The following is a 21118-nucleotide window of genomic DNA, read 5'->3' on the forward strand; positions in this document are numbered from 1 at the left end:
AACTATTTCCACTACATATTTATTAGGCTTCATATACATAAGGAACAACAGATATTACAGTCTTCTTAAAAATGGGTTTGTTAAAGCATATAGTAAAACAAACTAATGATATTTTTGACATAATAAAATGTTTTATGCAATGTATAATAAATGTACATGACAAATGTTTCTGACACTTTATTTCTGTTTAGCGCACAGAGTTATTTCTAAATTATTCGTCTGGTAAATCAAAATATGGAACTACATCATTTCTCATTATTACATACATTAGTATTCTCTTACAGATTAAAATTTTTATAATTTGAAACTTAAAAAGATAAAAGGTTATTAAATAAGACATTCCAGAACACATCTCATTTACTTTTTGGCATTTAGAGGTTTACAAATTTAACATAAATTTAACACTAAATTTCAAAGCAGTTAAACCTATTAATTGTGTTTTACTTTCTCAAAAGAAGGATTTAGCTTTGAACAATAGAAGTTTACATATCATTATAGGGTTTTATAGTAGTTTAAAAATTACAGATTTTAGTAAACGTAGGAATGTTAATTAATTTCGATACATTTTGTATCTATAAATCAATGCAACAAATGAATTACAGATGGGAATTATAAAGAGATAACTCGTGCTTGAACTTTGATGAACACTCAGTAAAATATTTTATTGATCTAAATACTACAAATAACACGATAAAGCTCTTTATATTTGGTCACTTACTGGAAGTTTGAGCAGGTATAGGATATTTTTCAATCCCTTGTTTGGCACTATGTAGTAAAGTAATCACATTGTGTTAAGCTATATATGATTGAGGTAAATTACACAATTAATTTCATGTTTCCAGATGTATAGAAGTAAATTCATTTCTATTCATTTAAGCACTTCTGAATTCTTTAAAATAAAGGGGAGAGGAGATAAACCTAGTTTTCTTGAATTAAAGAAAAATCCCACGAATATTGCTTAGTCTTTTACCATATTTCAAAACATTCTTGCCACTAATATTTCTGTTACGCTTCATTACTGCATTGTAATCTAAGAAATAAACCTGAAGCAGAAAACAGAATGCATTTGCGTAGCATTTGGCAGGTACAATTCTGCTTTCTGCAACATGCGTGGACGATTGCGATTATATTAATGACTGATGAAAATAGTGTTCATTAACTAATTTTGTCTGATTTTGAAAAAGTGACATTATCAAACAGAAATGTATATATACATATATTTAACTACATACATTTAATTACATACATTATTATATTATTAATTATATATATTGTAATTATATATATATGTATGTATATATAGTAATAGAGCTAATAATATATATTAGCTCTATTACTATATGTGCGTGTGTGTAATTAATTATAAGCTAAAAGAATAATAAATTTCGAACATATTCCACAAAGTCTTAAAAGAAATAAATTTCATTTCTTTCATGTTTGTGGGAAAGTTTTGAAATTTATTACTTTTTTACTCTATAATTATTATACAGTAAAAATTAATTAATTATAGACTAAAAAGTAATAAATTTGAAACTTGTTCCACAAAGATGTGACAGTCATGCCTTTCTAGAATAGTTTAGGAATTTATTACTTTTTAGGCTATAATTAATTTTTAAGCAGCATTTTGCACGGAAATTATATTGGGATAATTTGTTACAAAGCTTTCTCTAATATTATGCATATATATAAATGAATTTTCATGCTGAAAGTATCTTAAAGTTTACAGTGTATTATGCAGAATATTATATAGAAGCACACTCTATTCCTTTCAGCACTATGACACTCTACAGTGCTGCAGAAATGGAGGAAAGAATACTTGATATTAAGATTTGATTTGGTTTATTTAATTATGGCAAAGCACTCTAGGGTTATCTGTCTGAGGGAAGAGATGCCTTCGTGGAAGCCTTTCCAATTAAAACTGGCTTGTATGCACATGCTAATATCAAACTCAGACATTTTTTTTATCTAGTGCCGTTATGCATAGTAAGAAACAGTAATACATGATCGGTGATCTAAGAAAGGAATATAAGAAACCACTTCATAAAGTATTTTTGGTAGAGTTTCCAGTTTCGTCCTTTAAGTCAATTTCCTGAAATTTAGCCTCTCTTCACACTGTTTAAGAGCAGCGTTTTCCAAACTTTGTTGCGCGAACATTTATGAAACTGACGTCGGAAGACAACGAGACATTATCGGCTTTTCTGTATTTATTAACACAATTTAAAACAACTTTTATAATTAATTTAGATAGAAAACATCAACACAATGGTTTAAATCACACACACAATAAATTTTACAATGAAGCACTACACAAGGCGGCTTACGTTGTCAACGAAATACATGAAAAACGTATTTCTGTCAGAGTTTCTGTTCTGTACCCAGGAGTTAAAACCTGTCTCAGAGTCCCTTTAATATTCTGTTTTTGTGTTTGTTGTCGTTACTAATCTCACTTGCTTGGCAATGGTCAGCACAAGTCCACAACTTTCACTGTGGCAAGGAGTCAAATACTTGTTGGCACTAGCCTTGATTACCACACAGGTGACAGCCCGCCTTTAGCTTTCAGCGCCCCAGTTTTGAAAAAGGGCACAGGTCAAAGGATATCCCATCCCTCTTCCCCTACCATCAACTTCTCGAGAGGATTTGCGGCTCGTCGCATATTTAGAATGCCCCAATGCCACATAGATACTATACATTTATATACATTTTCTGGGATTCGAAATCGGGTCCTTCGATGTGGTAGTTAGAGGCACTAATCACTATCTCGGTTAGGTGGCTTTAATATTTTAAAAGACTTATATTTCTTTGGACACTTTTTAAAATTTTTACTTTATCTTCTTTTTGAAGATGTATAAAATATCTATAAAATGTATGTAATGTATCTATAAAATTTTTATTATTATTAACTATTAAATGCAATATTTTTAATTGTTAAAAGTACTACTGTTTTAAAAAAATAAGTATTGTAGTTTTCCGCTACATCGGGGAAGTCAAATTTTTCACTTGTTATTTCGCTATAATTTTTCTACACGTAAAAAGCTTTTTAATTTTACCTGAAATTTGACTTACTTTTTGTTAGTTAGGATTAAAAGTGGCTTTTCTTATGCTTACCAGTACTGATTGTTGATATTGGCATCAATTTTGATTAACACATTAACCTACAAGTAAATTCGTCACCAGAAAATCGCAGGCTTCTCTGGTTTACAGCTACTTTTGCGCTATATGTTTAATAACAGTATTGAAGAGGTTTTGCTCTTCTGGAAATATCTCCAAGAAGAGCAGCTGGAGAAGATATATTTCACTGAATTTATAATTATATACATTTTAATATTTAATTTAATATTAAAATTATTTATCATTATATTTAAACTATTTATTATTTATTCAATTATTATATTAATATTATTATAAATATTAAAATGTTAATATGATATTTATAATTATATAAATTTTAATATTATATTATAACTGCATTTATAAGTTTTAAGAACAAACTTGAATGGAAAAGTGGACCAATGTTAATGCAGATATAAACAAGCAAAGGTGGGGAAGATGAAGTGGTCTGTGACGCACATTTTGGAAGCAGCTACAAATGCAACAAAATGTAATTGAGTTTCGCATAGTCAAGCACTACTATATGTATATATATACACTTATTCAAGGAAGCATTTTAGATACAATTGTAAAAATGATCAAGTATGTAAAATCTTTACTTTTCAATCGACATTTAAAATTTAATGCAATGAAATAAACAGGCAACATACTGCACTTTTATTGCACACTGAAGTAAGTTGGCAGTTTAATCGTATCTGAACTTTTGAATTACTATTTACTTTTTTTTTTGTTGTTTACTTAACTAAATTATTCATTTACCTAAAACTTTAAACTGTAAAGAAACTTTATGCGTGTAACTTACTGTAGTCTCGCACGTGCTCGAATGCAAAGCATGCTTCTTGTAACTTCTTTTTGATTGACATAAAATATGTTAATGTGAAGATGACTACTGATTTTATTAAGCGAAATAGTTCTTCAATATAACAGTGTGTATAATGACTTAGCACACTAATGAGTGTGTCCTATATACTACAAGAGGAAAACCATTGTCGAGATTGTTTGAACTGCGAAACAGGAGTCATTAAATAATTTTGGGGAAAATTTCGTGGAATTTGTTATAAAGCCTGCATGATTAATGACTGTTACTGATATACTTACTAAGCATAATGAAATAATTAAATCACATGACAAGGAAGGGAAAAATTTTCATTTTTAATGTAATGGATAAAATTGCATCTTTGAGACCAAAACTGATATTCTGGATTTCCTCACCAGAAGTGAATAAATCTGATTTTTCTCCAGATTTTTTTATGAAAAAGTTTATAAATACATCGTAAAGTTTAAAGTAAACTTTTACAACATTTGCTTTCCTCAGTTCCGGAAGAAAAGTTCCCTAGATTCAATATCCTTTCATGGCAATAGTTAAATCGATAGATATGAGCGCAGCTGATTTCGAAAAATTGATTGATTTGGTAACTGATTCAGGTATAAAATGAACAGTTAAAGAACTGTCTTTTAACGCATCTAGATTTCATTTTCGATTATACATTATGGCAGATTTGATTTTTCGGTAAGTTCTACCACCTCTTGAAGTTTGTCACATCTTTTTTTCAAACATTCTGTATTTTCTTTCTTTCTTTCTTTTTTTTTTTTTTTTTCATTTCTTTAACCGAGCTCTGTTGCTCCCACATGCAGTGCCAGAAGTCAGAATATGCTGCAAAAGAATGCTTAATATTCGTAAAAAATCTTTATTCATTTCAAGTTTGATGTAGACAGAACTGAGACAATATTAGATGCTCAATGGAATTCTTTTTCGGTTTATATTACTCATGCTGTTGACATTCAGTAATATCTAGATGTTATAATTTTGGATTAGTTTATCAGAAGAAAATTCATAAAAAAAGGAGCTACTTTATCTTACTTCCTTTTGCGACAGCGTATTTGTACGAGGCAGGTTTTTCCTATTACGCTGCAACTAAATCCCAGCACAGACACATATTTTACGCTGTACCTGATATAAAAATTTAGGTTTCTAACATTATTTATCATTTTGCGTAACGTTAAAAGAATTTGTATTTTGAGAACTCAAACATACTAAAATCAATGAAAACTAAATATGCTACATTTTTTTATATCATTTGTTTCTTTTAATTAGTTCTATGTGGCATGTTTTGTAAAATTAATAACTGGAAAACATTTTTCTCTTGATAAGTTTTAAAAGTTGGAATAAATGTTTCTTTTATTTATCTAATATATTTGTGTTATAATTTTTTATAACTAAAAACTCAAATTTACTCTAGTGATGCATAAAAGTTTTAACAATTTTTAAATTTAAAAAGTGTTCCACGAAGAGAAAAGTATGCAGAACACTGGTTTAAGCGAGAGAAAATTCATTTCGTTTCCTCCAGTCTTCTTAAAGCAAAGATATTTATATTAAAATAACATAACCCATTTTAAAAGTTTGTCTAAGTATTTCTGATGTGTTACCCGCATGAGTATCTAATATTATATGTAATTTATATATATTTATATAAATGAGATTATATTACATGACAAAGAAAGTCTCACTGTTAACATTTTTGGTAAGCTGATTTTGCGAATTACAGAAAAACTAAAAAGCTGTTTACACATACTAAACATGCTGGATATATTTGTTGAAGACATACATAGATCAAGGCAGACACACATGAGAGCATTGTTAATAAATTTTTATGAAATGAAGAGCTAAAATTGACTCAGAAAATACATTGATGAAGTTAGGCAGTTTTTAATAATAATAAAGAAAATAAACTCTTAATTATTGAACTAAAAACAGGAATAAATTTGCAAGAAATAGGTTAATCTCTACTTACCTAAATGTGACCTAATTCAAAAGCTATTTTTGATAAAGCAACTTCAACCGCAAGTGTTGAACATTCATTTTCAGTGATGAAATGGATAAAAAAATATTTAAGAAACAACTTAAATCAAGATTATCTTTTCCAACCAGTGAGTAAAATGTAATTGAAGCGATTAATTTGATTAAATAAATTTTTTGAAACTAAAACCAAAAAACTTGAGTTCTTGATATACCTAAATTAAAATCTGAATTGATATATTTTCGTGTATATATATATATATACTATCTAGATTCTGAGGCATATATATATATATATAATAGAAATGTTGTATTACGAATATTTTATTAGTATGAGTTATTATGGAAATGTCCAATTTGTTTTCAATAAAATGTTCATACCGATTTGGTAACAGAGATGTTCTTTTGAGGCCCCATAATGATTGCATTGCGAGCTTTTGGCATTCAAAAATATAAATGCGGCTTTGAACAGCAAAATCCTCAGAATATATTGTATGATGTCAATAAGTAGACGAATACATTCATGACCACTGGCAGTAAATTCTTAGCATAATGACATAAGATCCTACCTCATATAGCAACATTGCTGGTCAGGTCACATAGAAATAAAAAGATATATCAAAGAACGATGTTTATCTGTACTGGAAGTCTGTCTAAGTTCAATAACATATAATCTACCTTGGGATACTGATGCATTTTGAAATCAATCAAAATTATGTATTGTATAATTTTAAATGAAGCTTCAAGGATAGTGCCCTTAGAGCGATACTTACACATCTCGAAGGAAATCACACCAGAAACTTTGAAGAACGATGGAAGGGAAAATTCCTTTAGCAACAGGAAAAAGGAGTTCTGTTTAAAGATAAACTCACGAAAACATAAAACAATTATAAACTGATATAGCATTAAAAATAGACCACCAGTTTTGCCTTTACTTATTTAATAATCTCATTAAGTAATGTGATATTAGAGAGGATTTCTTACTTGTAAGTAGATCTAAATATTCCAGCTTGCTATATCATACTTCCATAAGAAACAGAGAAAAAAAGGTTTTTTCCAGTATAATTCCTTTGTATCTAGTTATACTTGTTAGATTTCATTCCGGAGAACAAATAATAATAATTTGAAACTCAATCTGGGTTCGAAGAAGAGTGGCTCACACCTTAAATTCACTATGCTATTTATTTATTGCACTGATAGATTGCTGTTTTGGAATTGTTGGAAGAATTCGGATTACCCATTTTGCAGAGATTCATGTAAAATGCATATGCAGAATTTGAAACACATTTGTTTTTGATAGATCCAATCTTGCTTTTCTCTCTGTATTTTAATCTCCTATAACTCTTATCTACCAAGAAAAGGACACCCTTCATGGAGAGCTTTCTAAGAGAAAGTGGCACTCGTATTTATAGTAAGAATGGGAGGAAATCCTTGAAATCTTTAAGTAACCAGCCGTTCCCCAGGGAATTTACAGTTCGGTCGAAGTAACAGTGGTCTTACCCATTCTGCGACTACTGGGCAAGCCAAAGAAAAATAGAACAGCACAGGCAATGATAATGAAATTTAAATTTCAGATCTTGCTAAAATTAGTATTTAACAGAGACTAATAAAATCTAGTTATTTATAAAAGTATTAGGTTAATTATTACTTCTGTAGGAAAAAAATGACAGAAGTTCCAGCTTATTTATAATTACCGTACTTATTTGGTTACTTTCATAATCATTCTTTTCTGATTTTGCCCATTTGGATTCTCGTCACTTTGAGTATTACTTTTTGCCTGTTAGGCACGTGTATATGTAAGCTATTATAAGTTTTACCAATGTGCCATAATAATATCTTGTTAATATCAATAATGCAAATAACCAACATACTATATTACTGAAATAAATTCAGTCAGACATAGTCAGCATGGAGCTATTACACAGGATGTTTAAAAAATGACAGAACAAATTTTAACTGGTGGTAGAGCGCACCAAGCAATCATTTGCTTTTTACCCTCGAATGCACACTCAAAAATGAATCGCAAAAACCGTTACAGAGAGCTTAATGAGAAGTCAAGGAGTTGAGACTTAAACGTAAGAATGACACAGAAAATGAAGGAATTACTTTGCTCCCGAATAATTAAAGTAATATATAAAAAGAGCAACAATCAACAAATAACGGACATGGAAGTGTTGAAATAATTTCGGACACATTAGACACGCTGCATATAACTACACGAAAATTCTAGGGACGAGTTCCTCACCACATTAATAGAATAATCTCACATACGAAGCTTTTGAGGTATCTCTACCAAACGAAATCGAAACGCACAGCATCGGTAGAGAGAGTGGAAGTCTTGGTATGAGAACACCTCGCTCAATACAAAGGCCCGAAAAGATGAAACCAAGATAATTTCTTACATCTTGTTAAAAGGGATTGATGCTTCTCTTTGCTGGATTACATACGCCATCAGATGCTGCTGGTCGCGTATGTGATTCAGATAAAATGATTCTGGCAAGGCCTCTTGCAGAAATATATGATATTTTGCCCCTCAAGTCAGGAAGTGCGCAACGACTTTCTCGCCAACCGTACACTGATAGATCTTCTCAGAAGCTGATGATGCGATGCATATATGCTTGCAAAACTATCGCTTTCTGGTAAGCAAGTACATTTTAAAGCAATTAGATATCATTTTCGATCATACATTCTGAGGCAGATTAGATTTTTTGTATGTTTTTTACCTTTTGAGGTTTGTCACGTCTTTTACAAATACTCTGGATTTACCTTTTTTCCATTGCTTTAACCATGCTCTGTTGCTGCCATATGAAGTACCAGAAGTCAGAATATACTGCAAAAGAATGATTAGTAGTCCTGAAATTGTCTCAATTTGTTTCAAGTTTGATGTAGACAGAATCAAGATAATAATTTCAGATGTTAAATGGAATTCTTTGCCGGTTTATATTACTCATGCTGTTGATGTTTAATAGCATCTAGATGTTACAAATCTTACTTTTCTACAGTTATACTTTTCCCAAATTACTGGCATCTTTTGCTCATGAAAGTTTGAGATAATGAATAAATAAATGAGTAAGAAAGGAAATACTTACTAAGCCTGCTGCTTTAAAATTTTTTCAAATTAATTACATATCAGATGACGGTAAAGCCACGGATGGATACATTTCTGATATTTGCTGTGTACGTCTTTTTCTCTTTTTTTCCTTACTTTACCATTAAATGCAGGGGTTCTCAACCAGAGGGGAATTTACTCCACGGAGGATTTCATAATTTCAGAAAGGATGCTATAAGCCTATTAGTGAGCTGTCGAGTATTAGTTTTAGTTCATGAATATGAAAAACTTCTTTTATTCAAGTTTTGGTGTTTATCACTATTTTCTATACTTTTTGTTGTTTAATTTATGCAACACATAAAAAATAATTTTCAATGTATATATGTATTTTTCGATATTTATTCCTTTTTTGGAATGGAGGGTAAATGATCTTCTAACAATGGTGAAAGGGATGCATGAACAAAACAGGTTGAAAAAGACTGTTTTAAGGAATTTTAACTCAAACTGGATTTCAAAACGCCACAGATATTCAAGAGGGAAGAGAGAATTCTACTTTCGGAAATCATTGTTAAGTAAATGAAACTTAAAGATAGTTAGAGTTCTATAATAAGGCATATATCCGAGGCAAATGAATTATGTCTACGAACTTTCCAGGTAGAGGGTGTTTTCTGGAAATTCATCGTCATGCAATAAAACTGCATCCATAAAGATAAAAATGTAATTACATAACGATATGCATGCTTGCAATGTGAGTGATTAATGGTAGACTATTAAAATACTTATCTTGAAAGTAGTGCCAAACCTCGTAAAGAGTCCTTGGGAAAAGAAAAAAAAAAATTGGTTACTTTCATAATCATTCTTTTCTGATTTTGCCCATTTGGATTCTTGACGCTTTCAGTATTACGTTTTGCCTGTTAAGCACGTGTATATGCAAGCTATTATAAGTTTTACCAATGTGCCATAATAATATTCTGCTAATAGCAATAATGCAAACAACTAACATACTATATTACTGAAATAAATTCAGTCACTAATAGTCAGCGTATAGCTATTACACAGGATGTTTAAAAAATGATAGAACAAATTTTAACAGGTGGGAGAGCGCACCAAGCAAACATTTGCTTTTTACCCTCGAATACACAGTCAAAAATGAATCCCATAAGCGTTACAGAGCTCTTAATAGAAGTCAAGGAAATGAGACTTAAACATAAGAATGACACAGAAAATGAAGGAATTACTTTGCTCCCGAATAATTAAAGTAATATATAAAAAGAGCAACTATCAACACATAACGGACATGGAAGTGTTGAAATAATTTCGGACACATTAGACACGCTGCATATAACTACACGAAAATTCTAGGGACGAGTTCCTCACCACATTAATAGAATAATCTCACATACGAAGCTTTTGAGGTATCTCTACCAAACGAAATCGAAACGCACAGCATCGGTAGAGAGAGTGGAAGTCTTGGTATGAGAACACCTCGCTCAATACAAAGGCCCGAAAAGATGAAACCAAGATAATTTCTTACATCTTGTTAAAAGGGATTGATGCTTCTCTTTGCTGGATTACATACGCCATCAGATGTTGCTGGTCGCGTATGTGATTCAGATAAAATGATTCTGGCAAGGCCCCTTGCAGAAATATATGATATTTTGCCCCTCAAGTCAGGAAGTGCGCAACGACTTTCTTGCCAACCGTACACTGATAGATCTTCTCAGAAGCTGATGATGCGATGCATATATGCTTGCAAAACTATCGCTTTCTGGTAAGCAAGTACATTTTAAAGCAATTAGATATCATTTTCGATCATACATTCTGAGGCAGATTAGATTTTTTGTATGTTTTTTACCTTTTGAGGTTTGTCACGTCTTTTACAAATACTCTGGATTTACCTTTTTTCCATTGCTTTAACCATGCTCTGTTGCTGCCATATGAAGTACCAGAAGTCAGAATATACTGCAAAAGAATGATTAGTAGTCCTGAAATTGTCTCAATTTGTTTCAAGTTTGATGTAGACAGAATCAAGATAATAATTTCAGATGTTAAATGGAATTCTTTGCCGGTTTATATTACTCATGCTGTTGATGTTTAATAGCATCTAGATGTTACAAATCTTACTTTTCTACAGTTATACTTTTCCCAAATTACTGGCATCTTTTGCTCATGAAAGTTTGAGATAATGAATAAATAAATGAGTAAGAAAGGAAATACTTACTAAGCCTGCTGCTTTAAAATTTTTTCAAATTAATTACATATCAGATGACGGTAAAGCCACGGATGGATACATTTCTGATATTTGCTGTGTACGTCTTTTTCTCTTTTTTTCCTTACTTTACCATTAAATGCAGGGGTTCTCAACCAGAGGGGAATTTACTCCAGGGAGGATTTCATAATTTCAGAAAGGATGCTATAAGCCTATTAGTGAGCTGTCGAGTATTAGTTTTAGTTCATGAATATGAAAAATTTCTTTTATTCAAGTTTTGGTGTTTATCACTATTTTCTATACTTTTTGTTGTTTAATTTATGCAACACATAAAAAATAATTTTCAATGTATATATGTATTTTTCGATATTTATTCCTTTTTTGGAATGGAGGGTAAATGATCTTCTAACAATGGTGAAAGGGATGCATGAACAAAACAGGTTGAAAAAGACTGTTTTAAGGAATTTTAACTCAAACTGGATTTCAAAACGCCACAGATATTCAAGAGGGAAGAGAGAATTCTACTTTCGGAAATCATTGTTAAGTAAATGAAACTTAAAGATAGTTAGAGTTCTATAATAAGGCATATATCCGAGGCAAATGAATTATGTCTACGAACTTTCCAGGTAGAGGGTGTTTTCTGGAAATTCATCGTCATGCAATAAAACTGCATCCATAAAGATAAAAATGTAATTACATAACGATATGCATGCTTGCAATGTGAGTGATTAATGGTAGACTATTAAAATACTTATCTTGAAAGTAGTGCCAAACCTCGTAAAGAGTCCTTGGGAAAAGAAAAAAAAAATTGGTTACTTTCATAATCATTCTTTTCTGATTTTGCACATTTGGATTCTTGACGCTTTCAGTATTACGTTTTGCCTGTTAAGCACGTGTATATGCAAGCTATTATAAGTTTTACCAATGTGCCATAATAATATTCTGCTAATAGCAATAATGCAAACAACTAACATACTATATTACTGAAATAAATTCAGTCACTAATAGTCAGCGTATAGCTATTACACAGGATGTTTAAAAAATGATAGAACAAATTTTAACAGGTGGGAGAGCGCACCAAGCAAACATTTGCTTTTTACCCTCGAATACACAGTCAAAAATGAATCCCATAAGCGTTACAGAGCTCTTAATAGAAGTCAAGGAAATGAGACTTAAACATAAGAATGACACAGAAAATGAAGGAATTACTTTGCTCCCGAATAACCGCATACTGATAGATCTTCTCAGAAGGTGATGATGCGATGCATATATGCTTGCGAAACTATCGCTTTCTAGTAAGCAAGTACCTTTTAAAGCAATTAGATATCATTTTCGATCATACATTCTGAGGCAGATTAGATTTTTTGTATGTTTTTTTACCTTTTGAGGTTTGTCACATCTTTTACAAATACTCTGGATTTACCTTTTTTCCATTGCTTTAACCATGCTCTGTTGCTGCCATATGCAGTACCAGAAGTCAGAATATACTGCAAAAGAATGATTAGTAGTCCTGAAATTGTCTCAATTTGTTTCAAGTTTGATGTAGACAGAATCAAGATAATAATTTCAGATGTTAAATGGAATTCTTTGCCGGTTTATATTACTCATGCTGTTGATGTTTAATAGCATCTAGATGTTACAAATCTTACTTTTCTACAGTTATACTTTTCCCAAATTACTGGCATCTTTTGCTCATGAAAGTTTGAGGTAATGAATAAATAAATGAGTAAGAAAGGAAATACTTACTAAGCCTGCTGCTTTAAAATTTTTTCAAATTAATTACATATCAGATGACGGTAAAGCCACGGATGGATACATTTCTGATATTTGCTGTGTACGTCTTTTTCTCTTTTTTTCATTTAAAGGCAGGGGTTCTCAACCAGAGGGGAATTCACTCGCGGGAGGATTTCATAATTTCAGGAAGGATGCTATAAGCCTATTAGTGAGCTGTCAAGTATTAGTTTTAGTTCATGAATATGAAAAACTTCTTTTATTCAAGTTTTGGTGTTTATTACTATTTTCTATACTTTTTGTTGTTTAATTTATGCAACACATAAAAAAAAATTCTTTTTAAATATATATATGTATTTTTCAATATTTATTCCTTTTTTGGAATGGAGGGGAAATGATCTTCTAACAATGGTGAAAGGGATGCATGAACAAAACAGGTTGGAAAAAGACTGTTTTAAGGAATTTTAACTCAAACTGGAATTCAAAATTCCACAGATATTCAAGAGGGAAGAGAGAATTCTACTTTCAGAAATCATTGTTAAGTAAATGAAACTTAAAGATAGTTAGAGTTCTATAATAAGGCATACATCCGAGGCAAATGAATTATGTCTACGAACTTTCCAGTTAGAGGGTGTTTTCTGGAAATTCATCATCATGCAATAAAAATGCATCCATAATGATAAAAATGTAATTACATAACGATATGCATGCTTGCAATGTGAGTGATTAATGGTAGACTATTAAAATACTTATCTTGAAAGTACTGCCAAACCTCGTAAAGAGTCCTTGGGAAAAGAAAAAAAAAATTTAGTTACTTTCATAATCATTCTTTTCTGATTTTGCCCATTTGGATTCTTGTCGCTTTCAGTATTACGTTTTGCCTGTTAAGCACGCGTACATGCAAGCTATTATAAGTTTTACCAATGTGCCATAATAATATTCTGCTAATAGCAATAATGCAAACAACTAACATACTATATTACCGAAATAAATTCAGTCACTAATAGTCAGCATATAGCTATTACACAGGATGTTTAAAAAATGATAGAACAAATTTTAACAGGTGGTACAGCGCACCAAGCAATCATTTGCTTTTTACCCTCGAATGCACAGTCAAATATGAATCGCAAAAGCATTACAGAGCGCTTAATGAGAAGTCAAGGAGTTGAGACTTAAACATAAGAATGACACAGAAAATGAAGGAATTACTTTGCTCCCGAATAATTACAGTAATATATAAAAAGAGCAACTATCAACACATAACGGACATGGAAGTGTTGAAATAATTTCGGACACATTAGACACGCTGCATATAACTACACGAAAATTCTAGGGACGAGTTCCTCACCACATTAATAGAATAATCTCACATACGAAGCTTTTGAGGTATCTCTACCAAACGAAATCGAAACGCACAGCATCGGTAGAGAGAGTGGAAGTCTTGGTATGAGAACACCTCGCTCAATACAAAGGCCCGAAAAGATGAAACCAAGATAATTTCTTACATCTTGTTAAAAGGGATTGATGCTTCTCTTTGCTGGATTACATACGCCATCAGATGCTGCTGGTCGCGTATGTGATTCAGATAAAATGATTCTGGCAAGGCCTCTTGCAGAAATATATGATATTTTGCCCCTCAAGTCAGGAAGTGCGCAACGACTTTCTCGCCAACCGTACACTGATAGATCTTCTCAGAAGGTGATGATGCGATGCATATATGCTTGCGAAACTATCGCTTTCTAGTAAGCAAGTACCTTTTAAAGCAATTAGATATCATTTTCGATCATACATTCTGAGGCAGATTAGATTTTTTGTATGTTTTTTTACCTTTTGAGGTTTGTCACATCTTTTACAAATACTCTGGATTTACCTTTTTTCCATTGCTTTAACCATGCTCTGTTGCTGCCATATGCAGTACCAGAAGTCAGAATATACTGCAAAAGAATGATTAGTACTCCTGAAATTGTCTCAGTTTGTTTCAAGTTTGATGTAGACAGAATCAAGATAATAATTTCAGATGTTAAATGGAATTCTTTGCCAGTTTATATTACTCATGCTGTTGATGTTTAATAGCATCTAGATGTTACAAATCTTACTTTTCTACAGTTATACTTTTCCCAAATTACTGGCATCTTTTGCTCATGAAAGTTTGAGATAATGAATAAATAAATGAGTAAGAAAGGAAATACTTACTAAGCCTGCTGCTTTAAAATTTTTTCAAATTAATTACATATCAGATGACGGTAAAGCCACGGATGGATACATTTCTGATATTTGCTGTGTACGTCATTTTCTCTTTTTTTCATTTAAAGGCAGGGGTTCTCAACCAGAGGGGAATTCACTCGCGGGAGGATTTCATAATTTCAGGAAGGATGCTATAAGCCTATTAGTGAGCTGTCAAGTATTAGTTTTAGTTCATGAATATGAAAAACTTCTTTTATTCAAGTTTTGGTGTTTATTACTATTTTCTATACTTTTTGTTGTTTAATTTATGCAACACATAAAAAAAATTTTTTTTTAAATATATATATGTATTTTTCAATATTTATTCCTTTTTTGGAATGGAGGGGAAATGATCTTCTAACAATGGTGAAAGGGATGCATGAACAAAACAGGTTGGAAAAAGACTGTTTTAAGGAATTTTAACTCAAACTGGAATTCAAAATTCCACAGATATTCAAGAGGGAAGAGAGAATTCTACTTTCAGAAATCATTGTTAAGTAAATGAAACTTAAAGATAGTTAGAGTTCTATAATAAGGCATATATCCGAGGCAAATGAATTATGTCTACGAACTTTCCAGTTAGAGGGTGTTTTCTGGAAATTCATCATCATGCAATAAAAATGCATCCATAATGATAAAAATGTAATTACATAACGATATGCATGCTTGCAATGTGAGTGATTAATGGTAGACTATTAAAATACTTATCTTGAAAGTACTGCCAAACCTCGTAAAGAGTCCTTGGGAAAAGAAAAAAAAAATTTAGTTACTTTCATAATCATTCTTTTCTGATTTTGCCCATTTGGATTCTTGTCGCTTTCAGTATTACGTTTTGCCTGTTAAGCACGCGTACATGCAAGCTATTATAAGTTTTACCAATGTGCCATAATAATATTCTGCTAATAGCAATAATGCAAACAACTAACATACTATATTACTGAAATAAATTCAGTCACTAATAGTCAGCATATAGCTATTACACAGGATGTTTAAAAAATGATAGAACAAATTTTAACAGGTGGTACAGCGCACCAAGCAATCATTTGCTTTTTACCCTCGAATGCACAGTCAAAAATGAATCGCAAAAGCATTACAGAGCGCTTAATGAGAAGTCAAGGAGTTGAGACTTAAACATAAGAATGACACAGAAAATGAAGGAATTACTTTGCTCCCGAATAATTAAAGTAATATATAAAAAGAGCAACTATCAACACATAACGGACATGGAAGTGTTGAAATAATTTCGGACACATTAGACACGCTGCATATAACTACACGAAAATTCTAGGGACGAGTTCCTCACCACATTAATAGAATAATCTCACATACGAAGCTTTTGAGGTATCTCTACCAAACGAAATCGAAACGCACAGCATCGGTAGAGAGAGTGGAAGTCTTGGTATGAGAACACCTCGCTCAATACAAAGGCCCGAAAAGATGAAACCAAGATAATTTCTTACATCTTGTTAAAAGGGATTGATGCTTCTCTTTGCTGGATTACATACGCCATCAGATGCTGCTGGTCGCGTATGTGATTCAGATAAAATGATTCTGGCAAGGCCTCTTGCAGAAATATATGATATTTTGCCCCTCAAGTCAGGAAGTGCGCAACGACTTTCTCGCCAACCGTACACTGATAGATCTTCTCAGAAGCTGATGATGCGATGCATATATGCTTGCAAAACTATCGCTTTCTGGTAAGCAAGTACATTTTAAAGCAATTAGATATCATTTTCGATCATACATTCTGAGGCAGATTAGATTTTTTGTATGTTTTTTACCTTTTGAGGTTTGTCACGTCTTTTACAAATACTCTGGATTTACCTTTTTTCCATTGCTTTAACCATGCTCTGTTGCTGCCATATGAAGTACCAGAAGTCAGAATATACTGCAAAAGAATGATTAGTAGTCCTGAAATTGTCTCAATTTGTTTCAAGTTTGATGTAGACAGAATCAAGATAATAATTTCAGATGTTAAATGGAATTCTTTGCCGGTTTATATTACTCATGCTGTTGATGTTTAATAGCATCTAGATGTTACAAATCTTACTTTTCTACAGTTATACTTTTCCCAAATTACTGGCATCTTTTGCTCATGAAAGTTTGAGATAATGAATAAATAAATGAGTAAGAAAGGAAATACTTACTAAGCCTGCTGCTTTAAAATTTTTTCAAATTAATTACATATCAGATGACGGTAAAGCCACGGATGGATACATTTCTGATATTTGCTGTGTACGTCTTTTTCTCTTTTTTTCCTTACTTTACCATTAAATGCAGGGGTTCTCAACCAGAGGGGAATTTACTCCACGGAGGATTTCATAATTTCAGAAAGGATGCTATAAGCCTATTAGTGAGCTGTCGAGTATTAGTTTTAGTTCATGAATATGAAAAACTTCTTTTATTCAAGTTTTGGTGTTTATCACTATTTTCTATACTTTTTGTTGTTTAATTTATGCAACACATAAAAAATAATTTTCAATGTATATATGTATTTTTCGATATTTATTCCTTTTTTGGAATGGAGGGTAAATGATCTTCTAACAATGGTGAAAGGGATGCATGAACAAAACAGGTTGAAAAAGACTGTTTTAAGGAATTTTAACTCAAACTGGATTTCAAAACGCCACAGATATTCAAGAGGGAAGAGAGAATTCTACTTTCGGAAATCATTGTTAAGTAAATGAAACTTAAAGATAGTTAGAGTTCTATAATAAGGCATATATCCGAGGCAAATGAATTATGTCTACGAACTTTCCAGGTAGAGGGTGTTTTCTGGAAATTCATCGTCATGCAATAAAACTGCATCCATAAAGATAAAAATGTAATTACATAACGATATGCATGCTTGCAATGTGAGTGATTAATGGTAGACTATTAAAATACTTATCTTGAAAGTAGTGCCAAACCTCGTAAAGAGTCCTTGGGAAAAGAAAAAAAAAAATTGGTTACTTTCATAATCATTCTTTTCTGATTTTGCCCATTTGGATTCTTGACGCTTTCAGTATTACGTTTTGCCTGTTAAGCACGTGTATATGCAAGCTATTATAAGTTTTACCAATGTGCCATAATAATATTCTGCTAATAGCAATAATGCAAACAACTAACATACTATATTACTGAAATAAATTCAGTCACTAATAGTCAGCGTATAGCTATTACACAGGATGTTTAAAAAATGATAGAACAAATTTTAACAGGTGGGAGAGCGCACCAAGCAAACATTTGCTTTTTACCCTCGAATACACAGTCAAAAATGAATCCCATAAGCGTTACAGAGCTCTTAATAGAAGTCAAGGAAATGAGACTTAAACATAAGAATGACACAGAAAATGAAGGAATTACTTTGCTCCCGAATAACCGCATACTGATAGATCTTCTCAGAAGGTGATGATGCGATGCATATATGCTTGCGAAACTATCGCTTTCTAGTAAGCAAGTACATTTTAAAGCAATTAGATATCATTTTCGATCATACATTCTGAGGCAGATTAGATTTTTTGTATGTTTTTTTACCTTTTGAGGTTTGTCACATCTTTTACAAATACTCTGGATTTACCTTTTTTCCATTGCTTTAACCATGCTCTGTTGCTGCCATATGCAGTACCAGAAGTCAGAATATACTGCAAAAGAATGATTAGTAGTCCTGAAATTGTCTCAATTTGTTTCAAGTTTGATGTAGACAGAATCAAGATAATAATTTCAGATGTTAAATGGAATTCTTTGCCGGTTTATATTACTCATGCTGTTGATGTTTAATAGCATCTAGATGTTACAAATCTTACTTTTCTACAGTTATACTTTTCCCAAATTACTGGCATCTTTTGCTCATGAAAGTTTGAGGTAATGAATAAATAAATGAGTAAGAAAGGAAATACTTACTAAGCCTGCTGCTTTAAAATTTTTTCAAATTAATTACATATCAGATGACGGTAAAGCCACGGATGGATACATTTCTGATATTTGCTGTGTACGTCTTTTTCTCTTTTTTTCATTTAAAGGCAGGGGTTCTCAACCAGAGGGGAATTCACTCGCGGGAGGATTTCATAATTTCAGGAAGGATGCTATAAGCCTATTAGTGAGCTGTCAAGTATTAGTTTTAGTTCATGAATATGAAAAACTTCTTTTATTCAAGTTTTGGTGTTTATTACTATTTTCTATACTTTTTGTTGTTTAATTTATGCAACACATAAAAAAAAAATTTTTTTAAATATATATATGTATTTTTCAATATTTATTCCTTTTTTGGAATGGAGGGGAAATGATCTAACAATGGTGAAAGGGATGCATGAACAAAACAGGTTGGAAAAAGACTGTTTTAAGGAATTTTAACTCAAACTGGAATTCAAAATTCCACAGATATTCAAGAGGGAAGAGAGAATTCTACTTTCAGAAATCATTGTTAAGTAAATGAAACTTAAAGATAGTTAGAGTTCTATAATAAGGCATATATCCGAGGCAAATGAATTATGTCTACGAACTTTCCAGTTAGAGGGTGTTTTCTGGAAATTCATCATCATGCAATAAAAATGCATCCATAATGATAAAAATGTAATTACATAACGATATGCATGCTTGCAATGTGAGTGATTAATGGTAGACTATTAAAATACTTATCTTGAAAGTACTGCCAAACCTCGTAAAGAGTCCTTGGGAAAAGAAAAAAAAAATTTAGTTACTTTCATAATCATTCTTTTCTGATTTTGCCCATTTGGATTCTTGTCGCTTTCAGTATTACGTTTTGCCTGTTAAGCACGCGTACATGCAAGCTATTATAAGTTTTACCAATGTGCCATAATAATATTCTGCTAATAGCAATAATGCAAACAACTAACATACTATATTACTGAAATAAATTCAGTCACTAATAGTCAGCATATAGCTATTACACAGGATGTTTAAAAAATGATAGAACAAATTTTAACAGGTGGTACAGCGCACCAAGCAATCATTTGCTTTTTACCCTCGAATGCACAGTCAAAAATGAATCGCAAAAGCATTACAGAGCGCTTAATGAGAAGTCAAGGAGTTGAGACTTAAACATAAGAATGACACAGAAAATGAAGGAATTACTTTGCTCCCGAATAATTAAAGTAATATATAAAAAGAGCAACTATCAACACATAACGGACATGGAAGTGTTGAAATAATTTCGGACACATTAGACACGCTGCATATAACTACACGAAAATTCTAGGGACGAGTTCCTCACCACATTAATAGAATAATCTCACATACGAAGCTTTTGAGGTATCTCTACCAAACGAAATCGAAACGCACAGCATCGGTAGAGAGAGTGGAAGTCTTGGTATGAGAACACCTCGCTCAATACAAAGGCCCGAAAAGATGAAACCAAGATAATTTCTTACATCTTGTTAAAAGGGATTGATGCTTCTCTTTGCTGGATTACATACGCCATCAGATGCTGCTGGTCGCGTATGTGATTCAGATAAAATGATTCTGGCAAGGCCTCTTGCAGAAATATATGATATTTTGCCCCTCAAGTCAGGAAGTGCGCAACGACTTTCTCGCCAACCGTACACTGATAGATCTTCTCAGAAGCTGATGATGCGATGCATATATGCTTGCAAAACTATCGCTTTCTGGTAAGCAAGTACATTTTAAAGCAATTAGATATCATTTTCGATCATACATTCTGAGGCAGATTAGATTTTTTGTATGTTTTTTACCTTTTGAGGTTTGTCACGTCTTTTACAAATACTCTGGATTTACCTTTTTTCCATTGCTTTAACCATGCTCTGTTGCTGCCATATGAAGTACCAGAAGTCAGAATATACTGCAAAAGAATGATTAGTAGTCCTGAAATTGTCTCAATTTGTTTCAAGTTTGATGTAGACAGAATCAAGATAATAATTTCAGATGTTAAATGGAATTCTTTGCCGGTTTATATTACTCATGCTGTTGATGTTTAATAGCATCTAGATGTTACAAATCTTACTTTTCTACAGTTATACTTTTCCCAAATTACTGGCATCTTTTG

The 21118-nt window shown here is 31.9% G+C and overlaps 1 protein-coding gene across 1 annotated transcript in view; it reads right to left on the bottom strand.

Annotated features, from left to right (window-relative positions):
• LOC118196887 (neuronal acetylcholine receptor subunit alpha-10-like) overlaps positions 1 to 21118 on the bottom strand; it is a 99364-nt gene continuing 78246 nt past the window's right edge. Inside the window, exon 8 of the mRNA XM_085808790.1 lies at positions 1 to 21118. This exon is cut by the window's right edge and continues 18980 nt beyond it. The gene's annotated coding sequence lies outside the window, so the exon portion shown is untranslated.

This window comes from Stegodyphus dumicola, chromosome X2 (assembly GCF_044657685.1).
Source record: "Stegodyphus dumicola isolate Sdum_Otavi_A_Nest chromosome X2, ASM4465768v1".
In the NCBI taxonomy this organism is placed as follows: domain Eukaryota; kingdom Metazoa; phylum Arthropoda; class Arachnida; order Araneae; family Eresidae; genus Stegodyphus; species Stegodyphus dumicola.